The sequence below is a fragment of the Anas acuta genome, chromosome 9, assembly GCF_963932015.1.
Source record: "Anas acuta chromosome 9, bAnaAcu1.1, whole genome shotgun sequence".
Taxonomy (NCBI): Eukaryota; Metazoa; Chordata; class Aves; order Anseriformes; family Anatidae; genus Anas; species Anas acuta.
This window is the reverse complement of record NC_088987.1, coordinates 957,086-982,209: the sequence shown is the minus strand read 5'-3', so window position 1 is coordinate 982,209 and position 25,124 is coordinate 957,086. Positions and strand designations below refer to the sequence as shown.

The window sequence follows — 25,124 nt, the reverse complement described above, 5'->3', positions numbered from 1 at the left end:
CTTCAGCAACATTCAGTCTGAGGTTCTGGGACATTTCAGCTTGCTCTGTTCACTGTGACTGCTGCAAAGAGCAACCAGCCTTAGCAGAGTGCTTTAGACACAAGCCCAGTTAAGCGACAGTTACACTTACAGCTTAGGGTGCCTTTAATTCGAGAATTGAAGGAGCAAACAAATGCTGGTTGGTTTACATGGATCTCTGGAGAACAGCACTCTGAGATTTACATGTCAAACTCCACTTAAGGCATAGTTCCTTTGGTAGTCACTGCAAGCCTTCAAGCTGTGATGAACACATCTGGTATTAATAAGAACCATAATGTAATTAAATAGGAGTCCCACTGCTGTCAACTGCAGCTCATGAAAGTAAGCATAAACAGTTATTTATAAGAACACTGAGTTATAAAGAAAGCATTTGAGAATCAGTAACAGAGAGATCTGCACAGTCGGTCACTGCAGGCATCTCTGTTCCCGCGAGGATGAGCACACAGCTGTGTGAAAGGCAGCGTGTGTTGGCTAGGAAGGGAGCCAGTGTGGGACTGCTAATCACCAGGCTACTCCTGCTCCGGCACCAATGTCTGGGAATTAAATCTTTCTGCCCACACAGGAACTGTGTGTGTAGAATGGAGTTTGTGCTGTTAAATATATACATACACCCCGCACATGTATATTATATGCATGTATACAAATATGAATATAGGCATCCTCACCCAGGAAATTTGACGAGGGTAGCATTACTACAAAAGAGTTTATAGGTATCAAATCAAGAGAAAGAAATAATAGTGTATGAGTTATGTGATCAGTCACAAGTGATCAATATGATAAAATTGCTATGCAAAACAAAGGCAGAAAGATCTGAATTTAAATATGAATATAAATAATGATCCTAAACTTGTTCAGCTTAGTGGAAAGACTTACAGCTTCTCATTGACTTAGGCAATTTCTGAGTCTGGCACATAAGGTTATTCCAATTATGCAAACACTATCCAGAAGTCAAGGCTGACTTATTACATGCAGAAAGAAGGGGTTATATTTGCAAAGAACATTCATTAATGAATATCTGTATGGCATGTTTATACAAATGTATAAATGGCTTATAAAGAACACAATATTCTAGTCTAAGGATAAAAAGAGAGTTTTATTCTCTATTTGTATATTTTGTTATGTGATTATTACATTAGTTATAATGAGCAACGTGAGCTATGGAATTACTGCCTTAATACTACAGGTTAAGAACCAAGCACATTTTTGTCCAGCTACTAAGTCAGATAGGGACTTCTCATGAGGACTGGAGCAATGCATGTGCAGGCCAGCAAGTTCTTCTGCAAGTGTGTATGTATCTCTAGATCCACAGTCTTCATCTCTTTGTGTGCCTGCTTCCCACAGAGATCAAGACAGAGTATGAGAAAGCAATTGTGACCATTTAACGTTAACATGTGCAAGTTTGTTTTATATGTGCTTGACATACACAGTTTGTTTCATAAAAAAAGCAGGCAAAGTAGCCGTTTGGTACTAAATGGAGCCACAAAACCAGCAACACAATTTCAAGAGCAAGCAACTTCGAGGAAGCCTTAGAAACAAATTTGTAAGAGAAGCTGGTTTATATACAACCACATTTAATAATTTGTTCTCCCCTCCAAATTAGCTTGCTTTTCTTATTCAATTTTGCACAATTGTATGTAGGAAACACCCTTTACAGCAAATGGGAAGAACAAGTTAAAACTGACAGGATAATGCTTCCTGCCAACTGTTGCCTTCCCTCAGTTTGTCACCAAGTGGAATTTTTAGCATCTATCAATCTTTGGAGCATATTAAAACTTTGCATGCTGGGTTACCCACAGATCTTGCTGTTCAGAGCAGCAGCTGAGAGACCCTCATGTGTTGAAAATGACCCCAGGAGCACACGGCACCTGCCCTCTGTGCTGCCCTACTGAGCTCAGCGTGCTCCACCTCAGGCTACAGAGCAGTCTGATTTGCCTTGTGCCTGGAGAGAGTTCAACTCAGGGCCAGAGGAGAAACCATTTTAAATATTAAAAGGGAGAGGAAATAAAAAAAATAAAAAAAAAAAAAAGGAAAAATTCTCAAGAGGGCAGATCCTAGAAATCCTGAAGTGTGAAGTCTGAGACTCGGCAGGCAGCCAAGAACCACAGTGCGTGGAGGAGATGACACGGGGCTTGCAAGGAATTGGCAGGCAGTCGTGATGGGAGATGCCAACACCACACAAAGAGAGTGAATTGAGTCAGAACTTATAAAAGGAGATGTAAGAAAGAAAACCCAGCTCAAGGGGAGAATGAGAAATAGGAGACATGATCCAGGACTTGCAGCTTAAAAAACATCGGACAAAAATAACTGAAAAACCTAATTCACCGGATTCAGTCTGGTATATGGCAGAGAAAGGCAACAAAGAGATGGGGCACAAAGAAAAGCGCTTACACAGAACTCAGATAAAGCAATAGTCCAGAGACAGCAGTTGAATCAAAGTCCTGAATTCTTTCTGGGCAGGGCACTTTGCAAACTGCAGGTTTCTATTATTGCTTCTCTCTCCTTATCTTCAGCCTTTGCTTATGCAAAAAGCAAGTCAAGGCTGCAGGCTCTGACTGGAGGTGTTGCAAGGGAGGAGACAGATTTAACAAGAATGCATTCCTTTTATAAAATTCTGTTGGCTTCACTGGAGACTTCAGACAAACATGCAAGTTTAGACTTCACATTAAAGCTCTGCTGCACATGACTCTTCCAGCTAGCCACAGCTTTATTTCTGTTTCTACCTGCTTGCCCTGAGATTAAGAAATAAAGACTGCTTGCTTAGAAAAAGCAGAGTTCTTGTTTCAGGAGAGTTTTACATATAAAAAAACGGTGCCATTTGTTTTGCAGTCTACAAGCATCTTCAGCTCTTACCTCCGGCTGCAGCACCAACATGCTATCGGTGTTTGTGGGGCGTGCACTTCACCTGACATCTGAGCAGCTCCTAGTGAAGTCACCTTCACTCCTTCAGGCTCCGACCTTTGATCCTCTGCAATCTGACATCATTAGACAAGGATAGCGTGCTGAGTCTTTGCCTCACGCAACTTCTTTATTATTTCTGCTTACTTATTTTGATTTACCACAACTAATGTAGGCAGTCTGACTCTCAGATCTAGGCTGTACAATGCACGGATGCATATGCACATACATAACAAACACCAGTATACAAATCAATTATAATACCAATAATTTCACTAATTCTGCTCCCTTCACACCTATTTTCCCTTTTTATAAAGTTGTTTTTTTTTTTTAACAATCAATATAATTAAAAAACAAACAAAAAAAATTCTTGAATTCTTTGAAACATTCTCCAAGATCAAACAGGTAATGATGAGTGGGTAGGTGTGCAGCAGGAGGGTGGGCTGGCTCTGGGTTTCAGAAATCTCTTTATCTCAATGAGCACACACCTGAGTGTGACAGAACAAGAAAAGCAAGACCAAGTAGGTGGGTGTCAGGCTGCTAAACTCTAGAGACCAGAGATAACACCTTCCCCAGTGCTGGGAGGCAGTTGGGTCCCTGCTCGCTGCTGCACCCACCCTGCAAACCACCAGCTCTGGGCCAGCCTGCCTTATGGGGTGATGGTGTTTTAAAATTATGAAAAAGTCCCTTGGGTTTCCCATCCTCGCTGGGCCGTCCGCGCTATTGCCCCTGTCCCCACCAGGCTCACCTTGAGAACCGGGTGCTGCTGGGCCCAGCGGAGCAGCGCACGCAGCAGCCCGCAGAGAGCCCTGAAGTGGGGCTGCTGCAGGACCTGAGCTGCGCAGGCGGCGATCCCAGCAGAGCCTGCCCCTTTCTGCAGGTAAAACCTACCTCCAGGAGCACCACGGGACCCACAAGAACCCAGAGTGATGCAAAGTCTGCTCCCACACGGCTTCCAGCACAAAGACAGCTTCCACTTGGGAGCCCGAGGCAGGTTTTGGACCTCTGGCACTGAGGATGTCCAAGGGGAGGCGTTAGATCCAGCCACAGCTTGAGAAGTGGCAAGCCATCAGGGAGTTGTATTGGTTTGGGTGAAAATTAAATAAAGGCAGCTAATCTCTTAGGAGAAAGCTAATGGCAGAGTACGGCCTCACATGTTTATCCAGGGTCTCTGGAGAAGTACTTGGAGCATTTACCATGTAGAAAAGCAAGCCAACCATCTATTTTTAAACTCACTTGATTCAACACATATGGGGCTGAATTCTTTTAGAAGTAATGTCCTTCTGATGTAGTTATTGAAATTGCCACTAGACAGGGCTGTTTATCTTATTTTTAACCTCAGAAATATTTATGAGCCCAGCGATGTGCTAGAAGGCCAAGAGGAGTTTGTGCTACAGACTCCATGAAAAGGGCACATGGCTCTGCAGCTCACGGCGCTGGCGCCAGGCTGCAGTTTTTGCATTATGCTATTTATAAGCTTCTCGCTGGAGCCGAGGGGCTACATCTGCAATGCATAAATTCTCTAGTCATTTACCAAGAGCTAGTGATAAAGAGATGACAGATTAAAAAAAATATATCCAGTTCTTCCTCCGTTAAACTACAGTGTGTGTCTGTGGGATGTGAAAATAAGCAACACATCTGGAGATCTACGCAGACTGTGACAAGGCACTGATTGTGCAGCTTACTGACAAACACATTTTGCCAGGAAATATTTGGAAAGGTGCCACCAATTGTACCTCTGGGAAACAGAAAGGTTTCAGTTCCAGGTAGGTGACACACAGTCAGTAAGTCATCACGTTAGTGCCAGCACACCGGACTCAAGAGCTAGGACAATGCAAACTTCTTAAAATACTGTACTGTAGTTTGACCACTAGGTAATGACATGTCTCATTGCATATGCCTTGCTATCCCTGTGCTCTGATGCCCCTCCAAAGCAGCGGTTCCAGCCATCAAGTAATGCAGAAATGGGGTTAAATGCCAGTTGGCATCCGTGGAGCTATGCCAGTTTGTATCATCCAATTATCCAGCCTTTTGTGATAAACTCAGGGTAAAACACATTGTCTTTAAATAGAAGTAAGCACTCATTTTGAGATGAAGCAGACAGAGACCAGCATTTTCCGAGGGCTCACGCCCTGATTTACATTGCAGGCAACCGTGAGCAGGAACTTCTGGAATTTCTGCAGCTGTAGCTACAGCACTGATTTCATGTTGTGATTGCAACTCAAACAGCTGTGAGCCACAGCCAGCACTCGTGTAGAGTCCATGTAGATAGTAAGAGAGGTTGGTGTGCTATCCGAAGTTTTAATTCACTTCCCTGCTGGTATGGGACACAGGTTATACGGTTCCGTTTTAGTGTCAGGCACAGTAAGTGTTTGGGCAGGCACCGGCTGCTAGGCTCTCTCTGAGGTCCTGTGAAGGCTACAACAGGACTTGAAGTGCCTACATGCTGCACCACAGGTAATGCATTTGTTGCTTCAGAACACACTCATAAAGCCTTTGGCTCTTTCTCCTCCCTGACTCAGCTGCATCTCACTTCCACACGCATGGCCCAAGGCCGGCAGTGCAAGCAGCCAGCCCCGCGCTGTGGGAGCAGGCCCGGGCGGCCGAGCTCCAGCAGCACCCCATGTACACACACCCCTTGCTCAAAGCGTGGCCGTGCCAAGCTACCAGCCTGACTCAGGGCTCCTCGCCCGCCCTGCACGAAGCAGGTGCTGCATACACGGAGTTTGGCATTGCCCTGCAGCCCGTTCCTCCTCCCGGAGGCACACCCGAGGCCCGAGGCCCAGCTGCGCCATGCCCACGCTCACAGGCCCCGGGGAGCAGGAGGAGCGGGGCAGCGGGCAGCCGCCAGGTGCCAGGATCCTGCCCACTCCCACTCGGGACAGAAGAGCCGAACTGCACCTTCTGCCCCGGGGCAAAGTGCGCAGGCACAGCCCAGCCACCAGCACGTAAACGGAGGCTAAGTCATTATCTGCTATTCCCAGCACTAATCATTTCTGTGAAGCTTCGGAGCTCAGTGGCAGTTCCTGCACCTGTTACCTGGCTTGTGGGTCACTCCTCAACTCTCGCAGAATTTTTGGCTGACAGCAAGGAGGGTTCACGGCCGTCTGTAAGCTGAATGCTCATATCCAGCTGCTGGGCACAAACAAGGAAGTAATGATCCTTTTGTCAGCTTCACTGATGACCTTTGGACATTGGCAAAGGACTGGTCAGCTCTGGCAGATGTGTAATGCAGAAATACGCTTCTGCAGCTGTGTAAGGGAAACACTGCAAGAAGATACAGACAGGAGGACGGACCCAGAAAGCAAAACTGACAACATAGATAAATACAGGAGCATGGGGCATGCCCGTGAATTATTGTGCTTCGTGCAGTTTATCTCTGGAACTTGCCACTTGTCCATACAGAACCTTGGGCCTCTGCTGAGTTCTGTGTTTCCTGCCTGCCCCTAGACTTCAGTTCTGTAAATGAGTAACTGAATATCTCAGCTGTCTGTGCAGATGAATACCCTGCGGACCGTGAAGAACTCTGATCTTGTGGGGACAGGAATGTATCGGTGAGGGGAGAGCAAGCTGGGGTTCAGCTTCATCCTGTCCTGGGGGTTGCTTCCATTCATTTTGTATTCCATCCTGAGTTTTTATTCCTGCTGCCACATTTGTATGGAGACCTGTGAAAACAAATTAAAAACCTGCTAATCCTAGTGCCAAAGCCATTTTCACATATAATCTTTTGAAATATATACATAGAAATATGAACTTGGAATGAAAGTTAGATCTTGAAACATGAGTGCAATGAGTTGATTTACTCTATATATACCCAAGGTATCAGATTTTCATAATCTTCAAGGAAAATGCAGATTAGAGATATTCTGATTCTGTGACATTGCCAAAAGAATGTCAAAACAGAAGGTTGTTTATTATCATCACTCAAAACAATAACTCGGAAGTAAAAATTAACTTTGTCTGGAACATCTCTCATTCTTTATTTGGAATTAAGCTCCTGATGTGTTTTTCAAAATCTGATCAAAGCACAAGATATAAACTAACATTCCCTTGTATTCTATCTAGGAAAGAAATGTTTCACTTTATTCTAGCTCATTCTCCTCTGAGATAGCTACATGGAATGGTGTCAAGCCTTTACTCTTACCTTGTATTCCCAGATCTTGGTGTCCTGAAACACAGTTCTGCCGTGGGACTTCTGCAAGAACACAAGCTTCTTATCCCTGGCTTTCAGTTACAAGGATGCGCTATAAAAGCACAGGAGGAGATTAAATCACCAGCAAAATGAAACAAAAATACATAACTCTTAATTCTAAGTACTATGGTGACATCTGAGTACAATCTGTCTTAGAAAATTACACATTCACATTCTACTGGACTGTTGTTTTTTGTTGTTTGTTTGTTTTTTTCCCCCACTAAGATTATATGGGTATTTGAAGAAGTGGCAATCACAGCAACAAAATCTCATTTGTAATATAAATACCTATTGTACCATTGTCTTCAGTGAAACTCAGCAATTCACACTGGATCAGGGTTTGCTTAGGGTATTATGTAGCACAGAACACTGGTAAACAAAAAACTAAATCTCCTATTGATGTCTGTCTGGAACAATTAATTGCACAAATGACCCTTGGGATACAGGATTCAGAAATACCCAAAGGCAGGGAATTTTCAGTTCTTTACGTGTTTGCCAGGTTTGCCAGAGTTAAGGACTGAGCACACTTCTGTGTGGGGTACAAATGTGGGCTCTCCTCAAATTCTGTGCTCTTCTTTCTGCTTAATTATAAGACCAAGACCCAAGCAGTCACTCCTGCACCATATAACAGCTGGGTAATCCTTGTATTTTTAAAGATAAAACCCTAATTGTGACACCACAAAATTCAGTCACAACTGCATCCAACTGACAGGCTCCTGCTGCTCCTCTGGTGCAGGCCATTGCTCTCTCCATTCTTTGCTCCTCCCAGGCATTTTTGTGCCTGCCCACCTGCCGGGACACCAAGCTGATGACTGGATATTGCAGTCATCGAGACCAGACCAATATCTGATATGCCTAGAAGACCACTATGGGTAAGCAGTATCTCTAGATTTTTTCCACAGCCTCTGGCAAGCAATAAAATGCAAAGCTCACTTTGAACAGCCTCAACAGCTATGGCTGGGAGTTGTTGTCTTTTGACAATTAATCTTGAGCGCTTTGTTCCAGATTTACCAGCAATCAAGGCTTGATTTAGGCCACTTCTCCTTGGCAATCACACTGCAAAGTATCTACCTGTTGACTTTCTGTCATCTGTCATTTAGCAGGAGAGAAGAAAAAAAGGCTCAGAAAAGATCTAGTTTTCTCACAATAGATAAGCATGCAAACAGGGCAATGTGTTGAACGTTTCTTACTGACATCTTGAATCTACCCAAAACAACATTTGAATGCTTTTGGAAGAAGAGAATGTAATAAAGAACCACCCACACGGTATCTACTCTGAAACGCAGATTTTGCTTGCGTGCGAAACAAACCTCTGAAGGCAGAATAATGCCATGAGAAAGGAACTAAGAAAAAAAAGTATCTGGGCATTTGGTAAATGGCTAATAAGCGTGGAATGAAGTTACTTCAGATTAACTGAGAAGACCGCAATTTAACAGTTGCGTCGACCAAGCTTTAGGCTTTCATGAGGTATATAACAAAGTGATTTTTATTAGGAGGTTTGATCCCCTGTGAGATGCTCCCAGCTTCCCTAGCAATAGCCCTACACCTCAACTCACAGCTCAGCCACCCCGAGAGTACAGCCCCTCCCCAAAATTGTTCTCCACTCACCCGAAAACAGTCACAGAGGTAATCAGTGACACACTTCCAGGTGTTTTCACTGACCTTAACCCTGAATTTTGAGCCCCAAAGGGACTGTCAGCTTGTACTGGATGGAGAAGCTTTAAGAGCCATGGTCAGCGCCCCAGGCAGTGGGGGAGCACACGGTGCTGCTGCCTGTTATCCTAACCCAGCTCCCTCCACCAGGAAGGTGTGGATAAAGAAATTGGTTCATGAGTAGAGTGTGAAGGAAGTTCTTGAAGGAAGGGAAGAAAAGGCCTTAAAATACATTTTAGATGTGGTTTCTGTTTTGCAGTTTTCTGGGAAATAAGGCTTACCAGTTCCCTGTGGCAGTCTGATTGAGGAACAAGCATTTCAGCACTACTTGCTTCCCTCAGAACAAAGTAATGATGTCTTTGAGGTGATACTTCTGCAAAACACAGCTCCTAAGCTGTTCGTGTGCCTTCCTCCCACCTCTCTGAGCAGATGACTTGATCCAAGCAGCCTTGTACTGGCTGTGGAAGGGGTGAAGGTGGGGATCTTGTGCTCTGCAGCATTTGTGGTGAATGTGCTCAGCTGCTCATGCCAGCAGGCAGACAAAAGAAGAAATCCAAAGCTTGACCGTGCTTCTCATCCTTTTGTAGAGTACAAAGGACAATTCAGTAAAACAAGTGACTTGTTTTTACCAGCTCCTTATAACCACTTGAACATGAGAAGCTAACATAAGCCTTATCCCAGCTTTTCCTTTCCTTTTTCACATCCTATAGCTAGAAAGTATTTTTAAACAACGTGGCCCCACAGGAGAGCTTTTAAACAATAAACTGGACACAACATCAGACTAAAAATAAAAGCAATAGCAGTTGCAGCAGCCACACTCAGCCAATGGACACTTCCCTGCATTGTTCCTACTGAAGTGCTGTGATTTTGTGAGCAAACCACAGCTTGGGTGCTGCCCTGGGTGCCTGTGTCCCCATGGGTTCCTGCCCAGGTGACAGTCACAGCCAGCTGGGCTCACTGCAGTGCATCACCCCCTGCCAAGCTCAAAGGATGCTCTTGCCAGCGTGCCCCTATAAGCCTGTATTTCCTAGGGAAAGTGACTCCTCAGATGCATCACATCTGGGAGCAATAGCTTACATGTGTTAATTTAATTGCCCTTGGGTAAGGAGTTAAATAAGGCAACTGGGAAATTTGTGGCAAGGGAGGTGTGGTGAATCACCTTTAATTTGCATTTACAGCAACAGACCAGGGCACCTGGAATTACTACCATAAACAGTTTTCATTTATAAAAATAGAGAAAATTGATTCCACTTCATTTAGTTTGTGTTTTCTGCACTTACACTCCACTGGGGTTGGCCATGGATGGAGAATTACTCCTGAATAGCTAAGTAATTCAAATAATGATTGCTGTTCTTTAACATACTTTGATATTCCTAATCACGTGCACCCTCACCAGCCCTAGCTGTTGCTGCTTCTGCTGTCAGCCTGTGCAGGTTGAAAAGAGACTGTAAAATTTGACTTGGCAAGCAATTCTTCCTTTTATTGTTTTAGAAGACTTCTGAAATGGCTCTGTGGCCTCACTACATCCCACCCTGCTGCAGCGCATGAGAGCCTGGCTCATCAATAGGGCAAAAAGAAATGAGGGGATCCTCTTAGGAAATGTAGGAGACACGTTTTCTGGCTTAAAACCTGGAAGGGAGAAGGCAGTATAATGGGCAATCTTCTGCCACTAATCACATGGAAGGCCTTGAACACAGCACAGCTCATGCCGTTCCCTGGAAAGGGCGTGAGAAGGGAAAGGCAGGACTTCTCTGCAGGGACTATGAAAAGAAAAACTTAATAAGAGGTAGTAAAGAAAATCAATTAAAAAAAAAAAAAAAAGAGAGAGAGAGAATGAAATATGCCCCATCTTTTTGGCGGACTTGTAGTGTTAGATGGCGGTTGCACTTGATGATCCTGAAGGTCACTTCCAACCTGGATCATTCTGTGATAAACACTCGAGCTCAAGAGGCTGGACATTTCCCTGCTCTCGGAAGCTTTAAGGGTGGAACCAGCTGTGGGTCAGCAGTGCAGGAGAGCACCCCTTGGCCAAGGAGGTGGCCTGCTTCCAGCGAGAGGCTGTGTCCCTCCCTGCTGCAGGGCTGGTGGCCCATGGGCTCAGCCGAGTGGCCCAATGGCACCAAGCTGGGGTGGGGTGGGCCACAAGGCAGGACCTCAGCTCCTCGTTCTGGAAACTTTATCTGCAGTTTTATGTTCATCTTGTTCCCAGTTTCACCACAAAGTGGCACTACAGTAACTGGCATTCATTTCAGTCAGTGGATAATGAAGAACTTGTGACAGCCAGCTTTTTTTTTTTTTCCTCTCCCCCCTGCACTGAGTCACCACTAATTCCCCTCTGCTCATGCCATAATAACCCCCACAGAGGGCTCACTTCGTTAAGCATGCGTTAGATGGGAGTTTACTGCCTCAAAAACATTTGCGTGCTGAAAACATTTTGTTGCAATACTTTCTGCTCAGTCCGTTTTCCAACATTTGGCTAATCTGGAATAATAAAAAGTAAAATGCTATGTTTGCTTTAGCAAAACATCAGCCCATCATACTAACATACAAACCATCAGAGTAACTAGCTACTGAATAGTCGAAACAAAACTCTGGGAGAAAACTAAGAGCAGAGAATCTTTCTCCGAGGAGTGCACTTTCCTCTGCAAGGATGCTTGCCTTCTTTTTCCCACCTATTCCAGTACGATTTCTTCTAGTGCAGGCAAGACCTAAAATAGCTAACTGACTCATAACAATTAAAACAAAATTATTAGTTTGGAGCCTATTGAATGCCACAAAAGCAGTGCTCCTGACTGTTCATTCAGGCTCCCCGTGCACGCCTGCTTACAGCTCGCTGCTCCCGGTTAGCTGTGAGCTAACTGCGCCGTGCCAACCTGCCTGCAAGGGCCAGTTTTGTCCATGAGGAGTGTGCAAAAAATGCTGTTAGCCACACAAGCAGCAATTTCTGCAAACAAACCTGAACTCTCACTGTGCTCTTTTTGTGCCCAATGTCTTTAAGGCACTTCATGCACCACACTTTGGCTGACTTTGCTGTCCATCAAACATGGCAAGCAGCAAACGCGCTGGCTAAAGCCAATGCACACAAACTGCCCTGCGTGCACAGTTGTGGACAGCCCTAGAATTCAAAGCTGGTTCATTACTGATTTGTAAATAGATAAGAGAGCCATCTTCTTCAGATAAAGTACCTGTGTAAACAGTTATATTAGCTGGTATCAGTTTTATGGTACTAATCAGCTTATTGTAGTAAGAATTCATTTTTGCTGTGTATGAGTAAAGACAGGGCAAGCTGGCCCTTGCCACGCAGGACAACCCAGAAATAAAACCTAATTGCTTTTGTTGCTCAGTCAACTAACTGCTGCTCACACTCGCTCATTCTGGAGCTGACTGCTTTAATAGTTGCTGTTACGCCATGACTGGTGGCAATTTATCCTCAACCAGTCATTTTCTAATTTCATTTGATTAAGACCCATGGTTAGAGGTATATTATGATGATAGTGTTATGACAAACTGATATAAAATACTTTAACGGAAATTGAAGTTTACCTCTAAATAGGAAAAATGTTCACTATTAAAATGAATACATAAACTATATGTATTTAAATAGAAAATATTTTCAGATGAATCAGAAAATGTAGAACAATTTGAAAAAAAAAAAAAGCAGGTATGAGGAAGGATGAAGAAAAGGGCTAGAGGCAATATGAAGATGCAGTTATTAACTAAGGACAAGTGCTGTGTCTAACTAATATACCTGTTCACTGTCCTCTGAGCTCATGGTGACTACACTGCAGTCTTAACTTTTTTCAGTAAAATTGCAACAATTTCTATTGAGCAACAGTTGCACTAAGCAGCAGCAAAACAGCGCAGGGTGGAGGAACTCCTTCCTGACCCATCATTCTTAGCAACCTCAAATATACCATGGGTTATATTTGAAAATAGAAGAAATCTTAACTCTGAGCTAATTTGTTTTTCGAGGGGTTCAGATGTCTTTTTTTTTTCTTTTTTTTTTTTTTTTTACTTTTGTAAATTTAGATGCGATGTTTTCTTATGTGTCACATAATTTTGTCCGTGCTTAGCTGATTATTTGAACTGAGTAACAATCACCACAGAACAGAAAAGTGAAGTAACTGAAGTGCCTGTCCTCTGGCAGGCCTTGTGCCAAGTCTGTTTTTTCACGTGAAATTCACAGATCACTCTGGGGGAGCCAAGCAAACCTTCTGCTCTTATAAACCTGCATCCTTCCACGCTGCCCTTCTCCTTCCTGCTGGAAAAGCGTAAGAGATTAGTGCCTCACCGAGCTGCTTTTCTTGTTTAGAAAGCACACAACCGCTTTCGAAACATTAAATCAATGGAAATCAGTGTAAACCCAAATGGCTTCATGCCAGCTTTTCCTTTTAGATGTGACTAACTGGCTTCCTGCAGCAGATTTTTATCTTGCAGCTACATATGAATGTCCCCAGCTAAAATGTGTAAGGCATTTGATTATACATAAGACCTAATTTTTTCTGGCAACAAGCTGTAGTTCCCACAAAGTGTAAAACTAGCAGTATGACATGATAGATTCCTCACACGTCACTATCTATACTGAATTATTGGTACTTTTTACTTCTTTTTAATGTAAACAGTCTTTATAAACACATTATCCCAGATTAAATATTATTCAGCTGGAAAAGATATTTCAAATTTTCTTTAATTATAATACACACAATGAAAATCGGGGAAAATCGGACTAAAAATAAAGTGATTTTGTTACCTCTAACAATCAATGAATCCCAAATTTACTTTCCAGGTTTTTGAGTCAGAACACATCTGACACTTCAGTTAGGAATTACCAGCATGTGATAAATAAAGCAATAAAATAACATCGTGCAACAAACCTGGCACAAGATTTCTAATAGGGCTCTGACCTCTCAATCTGTCAAGCTAATTAGGAAGATCAGACAGCCATTAACAATGCAGTCCCCCCGGGACACGGGACGTGTTATTAACACAGCGCGACACGGGAGCGCGCAGTGGTGTGAGACTGCAGAGGGTGTCTCCGTGCTGAACCGCGGCGAGCGCGAAGGCGGCCACGCAGCTCGTCCATCACGGGCTGTCAGCTGCACCTCCCTGTCAGACGGGGTGCCATACAGGATTAATTACCCGGAATCAGCAGCCCCAGCAAAGCACTCATCATCTTCCAGTCACTTTTCATTTATAACTACTAAACTTATCTTCCCCAACAAGGAAGGTACGTCCTCGGGAACACCCGCAAGCGTGACTGGAAGCGTGATGGAAACCTTAGGGTTCAGCAACTGCAGGTGGTCACCCTGGTGCTGGGGGAGATGGGAAGAGCACCCGTGTGCCCTCTCCACCCCCAGCTAGCCCGCAGGCTGACCTGCCATGGGGTTGGGTGGGCTGTCCCACATCCAGCTGGAGTGGGCTCTTCCATGGCTGGGTAATGGAAGTGCAACGTGCCCTGACACTGAAATGAGGGAAGAGGTCCCAGAGCAAACACCTATATTAAAGATGAACAGTTGCTAAGTCCAAATGCTACATACCTTGAGCTTGAGACTCTGGAATGGCTGAAGGCTTGAACGTGTTCGATTCAGGGGCCTTTTTGGTGATGATACAAAGTACAGAGGATGCCGGGATGATTCTCCTGGAGTGCCCAAAGGGTCGTGCTGCCCGGAGCAGTCACCAGGCAGCAGCTGAGGTGGTGCCAGAGCAGCACAGCAAGAAGAAAGTCCTTGGCCAGTAGTGGGGACAGCAGCACGAGGAAGACAGGGTGCAAAATGCAGAGGAGCTCTGGGTGGGCTCTCAGCTGGCATCGGAAGCTGCTGTCATTCAACATGCTTTGAATCTACTGGGGTTCATTTAATTTTAACTAGGAATGAGAACAGTAATGTTATTTTTACTTGCTATTGCTTTGTTACACTTGCCATCTAACTTGATTCATGGTAATCCTTTTACTGCAGCCATCTGCCAATTTGCAGTAAATTACTCAGACATGCTGAGCCTCTTTGGTGGCACTAGAATGTTAATCGCAACCATCTAGGCCTGCTCTCCATCAGCCAGAGCAGTGTGTGCCCTTTCCTTGTCACTGCTGAACACATTTCCCAAAATGTGCCCTCGTACCCAACTGTACAAGGCTTTCTTTGGACATATCAAGAACACCTTATCCTTCCTTTCTCAGTGATTAAGCTGGGATATGCTACACTGATTTTTAGCTGAGGTTAAATGTATTTTTAGCTACAGCTTATTGTACGTTTCTCTAAAAAGGCATCCTTTTGGTATAGTTATTTTCCCCATATCATTACAAAGCAATATGGATTTCCAAACCTCCAAAGACTAATGTGAATAGTGCTCTGGATACTTAAATTCATTTACTGCTCATTCAGTTAATGAAAGTGCAGATTCACTCCTTGCATTGCAGCTGTTCAGCGCCTGCTGTGCCTGTGCCTGCTCCCTCATTTGGAGAGACAGGTTATGATTTACATCCATGGAGAAGTGGAAAAGATTTTTTTGTCATATTTTTGTCATCAGCAGTTGGAGGCAGTCTGCAATTGCAGACCCTTCTAAAGAAAACAAAGAGTTTTCTCATGTCAAAACACGGCCAAAACTTTGCCGCTGACTAAGCAGATGTCTTCCACATGAAGGGGGTCTTCAGAGATGAAGTGGTAACTAAAGGCTGTCTCGTGCAGCAGGCGTGCCAGGAACCGGGCTGACATCTGGAGCTGAGCTGTGAGGGGCCAGCTTTGTTCTGTCAGCAAAACTACCCTGAAATATAGGGGTGCATTCCTGCAGAATCAGAAAGCCAGGACAGCTATGATTCAATGATTAGGGCCTGCAGAGCGTATATCCACCTAGTTTTGTTTTAGCTTTCTGATTTAAACTGCTTTGGCATAGGGTGGTGCAGAATAGACTGGCTTCATTTAATACTCAACAACATTGAAACTCCAGTGACATCTGAATAAATTCATCCTCAGCTAAGTTCCCACCCTGTACAAAGGAAGGCTTTGGGCATGCAAAACGAGAAAAGCTGCTCTGGCCCAACACACAAGATAAACTGGATTCATTAGTTCTATCTTTGTGTGTGCTTCTAATCGTGAATGACTTCTGTTCCAGAGATGCTGGCTGGGACCGGAGGGTTGGATTAATCCCCAACAGTCCTCCTCCAGCTCTGGTCAGGAGGCTCTATTCACAAAAGCATTTCACTTCCTATAATTCTCTTTCATAAAGCCACTGCTAACCCCAAGCAAATCACACCGAGTCGGCAAGAGTGCCCGAGAGGCTGAGCAGGAGACGCTTCTCAGCCTTAATTCATGGCGTGGATTATTGACACATCAAGGTTGTCTAAAAGGCTTAGTTTGCCCTAATGCCACACAGCCTCCCGCTACTTGGAACGCCGTGAGACCTACACAGATGTACATTATGGGATTTTCAGTGTTTGAGGGGGAATAAAAGGAAACAGCAAATGCTTTCCAGCTGGCTTATTTAAATGCTCTTCATCTTCATCTGAGCCATGTGCAGGTTAATTTCAGCTGATGACAGATCCCTCATCCAACTGTCGCTCCAGATAACACGAAGCGTTACACTTAGCCTGCAATGAACCTGAACAAGGGAACATTCCTGAAATCATATGTCCGTGTGACTGCAATCAGATCTTCCTGAAACATATTAACTTTAAGTACAGAAACAAGGCTCAAGGTTTGAACCCCCAGCCTTAAACTAATTACACCCTTTCATAAGGAAAGCACCACGAGTTGAGTACGGAGGGAGTTAACACCTTCGGGACCAGCTGGTTTAGGTTGTGCTATCTACATCCTGCTGCTTACCATGAGAGATAGGCTGGCTGCTAGAGCTAAGTGCCAGATACAGGCCATATGGCAACGATGCAATGTACAATTAAGAATAATATATACACAGAAAATTAATGTCCCACACTTGCCAGAGGCTCCCCACACACTGAAGAGGAAACAGAATGGACCCCACAGTCCTCCAGCCCATTAAGCTCATTTTCGCATTTCTGGTACCCACCAAGCTCTCGACATACAGCAGCGTTATGCACTGTGGAGAGGAGCAGCCAGCGCCTTGGGATCCTGTCCCTCATCACCCCGGCTCACAGCCCTTCTTCCATCATGAGGTCCGGGCCAGGCACCTGCTCAGCACCTCACAGCAACCCCGTGCCGTGATGGATGTCCCGAGTCACCGCGCTCACCGGGCACTGCCACCCTGCTGCCATGACCAGGACCCGGTGCATACATAATGGGGACTAGACCGATAAATCCATAGGGACCAGAGGCACAAGGACTTAAGTACATAAATATGAACCTGAGAAAACAGGAAAATTTAAACCAAGCAGTTCTATTACTTATTGGCATTATTTTCAAAAGTTGTAAACTTTCCATGAGCATTTAAAATGAAATTTCCAGAAACCATAAAGGCTCCTGAGACAATCCCTCTGGGATAAAAAGTACAGGATGGAAATAAAGTGTTTTTTACTTGCCATCTTCTCTAGTTAATGAAGAAAAAAAAAAAAAAAAAAAGGTAGTTTATTTTTGGTTTTGTTCACCAGGTTTTACCTATACACTCTTATAAAATAGGGAAGATGTAAAGTTTTTCATCTGTCAAGGCAGAAGGAAACTTACAGTATATTAATTATGGGGCTAGACAAATATGCTCCGATAGGAAAGTGAAGAGTTTAAAAACAATTCCTCCCAGGATAAACTAACACCCGTGTGCCTCCATCTGCAAAAAGAGCACCACACCTCACTGCAGGTCCTGACTGTACGTGTCACCTCTGGTATCTCTTCCTTCGGTGTTTTCCTCATGGAAGTTTGGCAGTCACTCCAGGCATGATGTTAACCTTTCCAGCTACAAGTAGAGGCAGAATCAATTTTTATTCCTTACACAAAAATGAAATGCCAGTGGTTTTCTAGATCATTTGTCTAAATAATAAATATTAATGAACTGATTTAGGCCTACAAAGATAAAACCTCTGCAATGCAATTAGCCAAGGCAATTATGAGAACAATAACACACAACAAAATGCAAAACCCTTTTTATCAATCAGTGCTGATGTCCTTTCATCAGTGCAGTCAACAGTGATTCATAACGTGCCAAACCAAAGAGCTACTGTCACTAATTAAGGTGAGACATCCTAACAGAAAAGTATGGAAAAGATCTGAAAACAGGAAACCTGAAAAACATCATAAATTTCAAGCCAAACATGCTCACGTATAATTCAAAAAAACAAGTCCAAGTGGACTATAATGAAAGTGCGTGGATAGACAGAAACAGAGGGAAAAAGCTGCAGCACAGATAATTTTACCTCCAGCAGGATAGCTGGGGTCAGCTTGCTGCAAAGCGATGAGCTCCAGGGGAAGGAACAGCTTTTACAATTACCACTTTGTCACGCTCTTCATTAAATAATTCAAGAACATATAACACCATTTGCTTATTTTAAGATTAAATTGCGAAATAAATCCTCTGAGGCCAAAGCAATATTGCAGCACCACTGATGTACCCCCATAGTTCCCTTTATAACTCCAGGGCATCAGATCTCATTATAAACAGCCACGTATTTTTAAATGCCCCATCAAAGCTATTGTTTTAGGAACTCTGACTGATGACTCCATGGTAATAAGTGATGTGCTCCAAAGAATCTGGTGTCAGCATAAAGGAGACAGGATGACACATCGTCCTGACCGTCTGGGTGAAGCTGGGCACCGGGCATCCTGAGGCAGGCTGGGGAATTCCCCTCACGGCAGCCTCAGGGTGGAACAAATGGCACCATTAGGCAAATGTGCTGCTGAGCGGCTCAGGGACTCACAAGGTGAGGTGCAAACCTCAGGGCATGCTGAGGCCGGGCCGAGCAGGGCCACAGGGGCCAGCCGACAGTGGGCTGGCACACGGCAGTGCCCCAGGCACCTGCAATGCTTCCACAGCATTCGGCCCTGGTGGAAGACACACCAGGCACTGCTCAGGGCTGGGTCCGTCAGCTTTCCCTCACTCCTCTGAGAGGGATGGGCACTCAGCACAGACTGAAATTTCATTCCATGCTTAACTAATTAAAACAAATACACCATAGCGTGCATGGGCATCACGGACTTTGTATCGAGCAAGTAAGTGTTCATTCATGCTCCCTGTGGAAAGGAGAGGAAGAGCTATCAGGGCCTGCCGAGGGGGCTCCTGCCCTCGCAGCCCACAGATGTCCTGCAGGGCTGGGCAGGGCAGGTCCAGCCCCTGGGATGGGATCCCCGAGGTGCCTGCACCCCTCTGGCTCTGGGATGCTTGCAGCACAGCCCCGCTGCTCCCAGCCGCACAGCGCTCTTCTGCCCGCATGTCCCACACAGTGCTTGAGCTCCGAAATTTGTGAGCTTGCTGTCACAAGATACAGGCAAGCATGCAAACAGGGGAAGGGTAATCTGTCTTTATGGAAAAGGATAGAACGGAACAACTTTTCCAACCTTAATGACTGTATGATTCCATGATAACTTACCCTGAATTAATCTGCCCTTAAATACTGTTAACAACAGAATGGCTCATGACAGCAGTCATTAGGTTATGTGAGGTCTAATACCATTTCTTTGAAAACCCATAATTAAACAGGTATGGCAACAGATAATGTAAAACATTAGCTTTAGACTACGTGACTAAATGCAGAAAAGCAAACGTGCTGCTCTTGCTATGAAAATGCATAGTCTGTCTTTGCCATAACGAATATGGGCCAAGTAATGGGAAGTTTGGATCGCGTGGCTTTGTTTTTCGAGAGAAACCTGGGAGCATGAGGCCAGCAGAAGTGTTCCTCGTGTGCTCCCTCTGCCAGCAAAGACCACGTGAACTCACGCTGCGGCGCGCTGCCTCCCGGGGGACCAATGATCCTGAGACCACACAAACAAAGCTGGAAAGCAGATGTAGCTCTTTGTGCCTCGCAGAAACGCAGAACAATGAGAAAGTGGAGCATGCAGACACAGGCTGCCACTCGGATCTTTGTAACTTTGCAGGGCATTGTTCTCTAATTTCCAGAAGTGCGATAAATCAGTGACAGAGCTCCCTCTCCAACTGCTGTGCTGGAGGTGGCGATTTGACAAGAACAAGATGAGTGAGAACATGGAAGTATAATGGGACCCTGTGGCAGAAAAGGTGCAATAGCCATATGACCACAGACACAGAAAAAGGGCGAGGAGACAATTACTTCAAACTGGGAAAGGGAAGGGAGAAAAGAAAAAAAAATGTATTTGTCATCAAATTAACACTAATCCCTAGGCCCAAACTGCCAGTAAAACATTTTGCAATGACTCCTCAGTGGGCATGAATGGCACTGGGGAATAAGCGATGGGGTTTGCAGACTGCAGAGAAACACGGTCAGCGTCTGGCCCAGGGCGTAGTAACAGAAAGTCTCCTCACAGCTGTGCAGCAATCTATGTGAAATATCAGTGACTGCAGATGATGGAACTGGTTTAAAATGAATAAACAAACGGGCCCATACAGGGCTGCGATGGATCATTTAATATGAGAGGGCTGCTGGGAGGATATTTAAGCTGAACATCATGATGAAATGCAGCACCAACAGCCCTACTCCTGGACTTTTTATTACAGTGCATTTGGACAGAACTTCAGGTTTCTCGTTTGCTGAATGACACATAAGGCTCTATTGTAAAACTATCTTGAATAGTGATTGCTGTCATGTTGGCCATAAAGAAAAGCTGAAAAGAGCAGTAAGAGAAGCACACTGAATTGGCAGAACTGATATCTGACTTTTCATTTCTCCGCCTCTAACATTACATACCTAACCAACACAGGCTCTGCAAGTCGATAATTTTAACGGAGAAACAGCCAACTACAGGTTAATGCACTGTGCTCCACCTGGGTCCAGTGAAATCAAAGACACAATTCCCACTGCCTTCAGCAGACAGGATCATGCTCTGGTGGCCTGATCCAAAGACAACAAAAGCCAACAGAAGATGCTCATTAATTTCAGCAGGCTTTAGATTGGGTCAGGATCTCAACCAGTTGCCACCTCATGTATGGGAATTTTGACATCAGAGTGGCAATAAACTATCTTTTTCCCCTCACATCATCGTGGCATAACTGATGGGAGGGCAAGACTTAGTCAGAAAATCTTTGCATCTCGGAAACAAGACCTCTAAAAAGGACCATCCACAAGCAAAGTGCTTGGAATGAAACTGAATACTAACCATATGCTGAAGAAAAAAGCAATGCTGACTCATAGAGGAAGCTGCACTAAGGACTCATGCTTCACTGCAACATGCAGTCAGCACATAAATAAGCATCTTCTAAGCAAAAGAAGTCTTTGCACTCACCTGGTTTGTTGGAGAGAGAACTGTATAATGAATACCAGAACCAGAGGTACTACGTACGGTATTGGAGGTACTACAATGGGAAGACTGAAAAGTTGGTGAATGAGCAGAAAAACAAAGCTACGTCTGAGTACTTAACTTCTTCTTGCATCTTAAAGCTTATTTGATCAAACAATAATTTGATCTACAAATATAAATCTAATTTCTCCTACAGCCTTGCATAAAAGTCGTGTGTACTACATCAAACAGCCTCTGTGTCTGAATTAATCACAAAGACCAGAGGTTTGCAGTGTTGCAACCGTTGCATCTTGAGAATACAGTTCTGTTTGCACCTCTGTCTCTACCAGTCCAAGCCACTGGGATGACTGGGGCAGCAAATCAGGGCAATCTTAAAAGGAAGCAGTACAGAAAACATCTGTAACCAACATTGTTTGGTGATACTTACACACAAATGTTTACGCTGTAACCTCTCTGCTGCTCTTCAATTGCCATGCAGTTAAACATTTTGTCATGGCTTTGTCAAGTAGGGGATAGGGTTGGGAGAGGTAAATCCTGCACTACTGTTCTCAGTCTCGTTTTGTGCAATTTGTACTCTAAAGGTGCGAAAGCAGATCTACCACATTTCAAAGCCCATGCTCTGGTCCCTGCTCACTGACACGTCTCTCCACGAAATGGCATGCTCCTTGCTTTGTCCCCATTGGGATGCGATGACAAAGCCGTCAGAGAAAGAGGTAACGAAACTTGCTGAAGCTACACCGCACACAACGAGTACAGGCTGCAGAGAAGAGCCAGCAGCTAATGAGGAAGTTCATTAGAAGGAGGAACTGGATCTGATTAATTTCTTTGTAACACTGATTGACTTGGACAGCACATTTCACTAACATTTATGTTGCAGTGAAACCTAATTATGATTTCACTGAGTGACAGGATAAATTGACACAAAACATACAAACATACAACCAAGCTTTGAAAGGGCAGATTAGGTGGTTCTTTCTAATTGCTTGGGAACTATTTTTCAGGATTACTTGGGCAGTTCAGTATACATACAACCAGATGAAAACCTGGAACAGCATCCCCAAGCCCTAGTCAAGGCACATTCCTGCACTCCACGGGTTGCTGCTGCTGTTGCCTGCCTGCACAAATGAGCCAGATGTGGAGCTGGTTCCTGCCCGATGGCCTCCCCTTATGCAACAGCATCACCTGCCAGGCCTCCTCGGATCCCCAGGGACACATTCAAACATATTCCATGCTACCAAATCCCTCCCTCTGCTAACCCTTCTGTTCCTTTGGTTGTGACGCTGATCAAGAGATTAAAGACGCCACCCTGCCGTCAGCTCAGCGAGCAGCAGACGCCTGACTCTTAGAGCTGAAGGTGTTTTCTACAGACTGGCTGAAAAGGGAAGGTGAGCGAGGAGAAGAGGTTCCCTGCAGATATGTGTCATCTTAATGTTTTGGTTTTAGTTTTGACAAAAGCATTTGTGAATATATCAGAGGGAGGAAGAGAAACAAATGCACACAGGATTTAGTAACCTCTGAGGGCACAGAGCAGCACACCTCTCACGTTACCTCAGAGGAAAGGACAGCTGCTGAGAACAGCTTTTTATTTCCACTACTGTCCCCCCTACATGACACTCGGTCAGTACCATCATCAGAGCGATATCTGTGATGCTGAAGTGTGCAAGCTTTTCCTCACGGGCTGAGCCACACAGAACACAGCAGTGATCTTTGTGTTCGCTGGTGTGAAGATGTTCCTTTATAGACAAAATTCTGTCTTCATGGAAACAACATGCAGGACTATGATATAAGACAACATCTAATTACAACACATCTATTACTACAGAATAATTGATCAGGTTTATGCCCCCAGTGGCTGCCTCGCTCAGCACCTACACACCCTGCGCCCCCACAGCTCTGCGCCCCCCTGCCAGGCTCTGCTGAGCTTGGTGCTTGGATGGGTGCTTAAGGGCTGCTGCTGAAAATGGTCAGCATTGCCTCACTTAGTTTTGCATTTAAAAAGTAAAACATCACAAGACACATGTGAATTTATCATCCAGCATTAGACCAGCATTGACTTGTGTTTGAAAAATTGTTTGCATTTCAAGTTCAGAACGAGATTTGAGTTCATGGGGGTTTTGTGCAGATATGTGCACTGGCCAGGAATAGCTGGGGCTTGTAAGACAATTCTTGACAAATCCTGAAAAACCCTTTTCACACTGAATGTGGCCCAAATTCCTCTTTGAATCTCATTATGACTTATCCTACCAGCACACTGCTACACTGCTCAAGAATACTAGAAGTGTCTAAGCCTTCTTTTTTTTTTTTTTTCCTCACCTGGAAAAATGACTTTATCAGATGAATTTATATAGAAGAGATCTTTCTAGATCAAACTGAAATTTTATACAAACATAAGATCCTAACTTCCAAATACACATCTGTTTTTATCCTTGAAGCTGACCTATCATTATCATGGACTGCTGGTGTTTAATATGCAAGCTTCCCAATTTGTCTTTGAAAAGTTATCAGAGGAATATCATGCCACAGAATATATAATGACTTATTTAGTCCCTCAAGTCCTCCATGTATGTGAACCAAAGAAAAATGGAACAGAAGATTCCATACAGCACTAAATCAAATGCAAATTGACTTTATAGCATGCTTACAGCTAGATTAAAAAAGAAGGTGGTGGAATTTAACTGTATTCAAATTCCCTATCATTTCCTAAGATGTTTGTAAGCTTGTGTTTAAACATTGCCAAGCTCTGCTGCCTCATAAGAGCTCCCATTGCTTTATGCAGCACCCGTTTAAGAATAGCATCAGATTTGCAAGCAACAGAAGTTGAGTTTCCATGCTTTAATGTCATTGAAAGGAAGCATTTCAGAGAGCTACTGCTCTGAAACCAAAACAAAAGATTATTGCATTGGAGTCGCTTACTCCAGGCTGTTTACCATTGTGTTCCTGCTACCTGTTAACAAAGCCCGCTCTGCTCAGAAAAGCTCATGTGTTAATTTGTGTGTAATGACATCAGGAAATAAAGAGGAGATTATCTCTTTGTCTTAGAGCTGATCTGCAGGAACGCAAGTACTGGGGGAGAGTTCAGCCTTCTGCTTTTCTGTGCTTCCTTGGCAGACAGCACATGCAGACTATTTGACAGGTATATACAGGTGACTATCAAACAACAGACCAAATTGTGATTTATACTTCCTGTTAAAAGAGTCTGAGGAAAATAAAATAAAATAAAAATAGCAAGATTTTTTTTTTCTCCACTTTTCTTTACAAATACCAGGAATTTAGTCCAGATCTCTCGTCTTTCTTGGAAACTGTGTTTCATGTATACGTCATAGCTATTTACTGCAGAATATCACAGCTGAAACATGGTAAAAACACCGACATTTTAACAGAGATGCGCTCTCTCTGACTCACTCTTACGGGCTGGAATTACCTCAGTGGTAAAAAAGCTTTCATTTAGAATCAAGGAACTTGAATAATTCTCTTATTACTTCTAAAAGTGGTGAAAGAGTCAAAGAGAACACAGCAGATGGTAGATTACAGTGAGGTGCTATTTACAATAACAAAATTCTGAGGTACGTGAAGCCTCTTTGAGCAGAAAGAGAAAAAAAAAAAAAAAAGAATAAGGGTGTAGATGCCTCCTTTGCAAAGGGACTGCCGTTCTTAAAGGCTTCAGCTAAGGCCCAAAGCATGGATGTTAAGAGGGTTTGACCTAACACATAACAGCAAATAGTTGGTTTTGAAAGTACAGGCCAATATTTTAAGTGGTGTGACTCTAGAATGAATATGTGATTCTTATTAATGTTTCTATAATAATAAGTCAAATTTAGGAGTTAGACCATGGCTGGAGAGGAGGATTTTTTGCACCAAGGCTGAGGTGAGCAGCTCAGCTCCTTCCCGCTCCCCCAGCTGACCACCTCTGTATGGAAGTGTGCTCTTCTAGAACCTGGAAAAGCACATTGTGCAGGTTCACCAGATGATTGCTGGCTTCTGAACAGTGACCATTTTCCCTAATCCACAGATTCTCCTCCAAAGAC

General features: G+C 44.1%; 1 long non-coding RNA gene across 6 annotated transcripts in view; it reads right to left on the bottom strand.

Moving 5' to 3' along the window:
• Positions 1-1,113: 1,113 nt before the first annotated feature.
• LOC137861451 (uncharacterized) overlaps positions 1,114-25,124 on the bottom strand; it is a 34,799-nt gene continuing 10,788 nt past the window's right edge. For 3 of the 6 annotated variants that reach the window (XR_011099610.1, XR_011099608.1, XR_011099609.1), the window contains 7 exons: positions 17,527-17,632; positions 16,796-17,089; positions 14,317-14,642; positions 7,079-7,178; positions 5,974-6,599; positions 2,890-3,011; positions 1,114-1,367 (listed from right to left, as the gene is read on the bottom strand). This is a non-coding gene — a long non-coding RNA (uncharacterized lncRNA). Of the gene's footprint in view, positions 1,371-2,889; positions 3,012-5,973; positions 6,600-7,078; positions 7,179-14,316; positions 14,643-16,795; positions 17,090-17,526; positions 17,633-25,124 lie in introns of all 6 variants that reach the window. The other 3 variants (XR_011099613.1, XR_011099612.1, XR_011099611.1) reach the window with 3 other exon arrangements.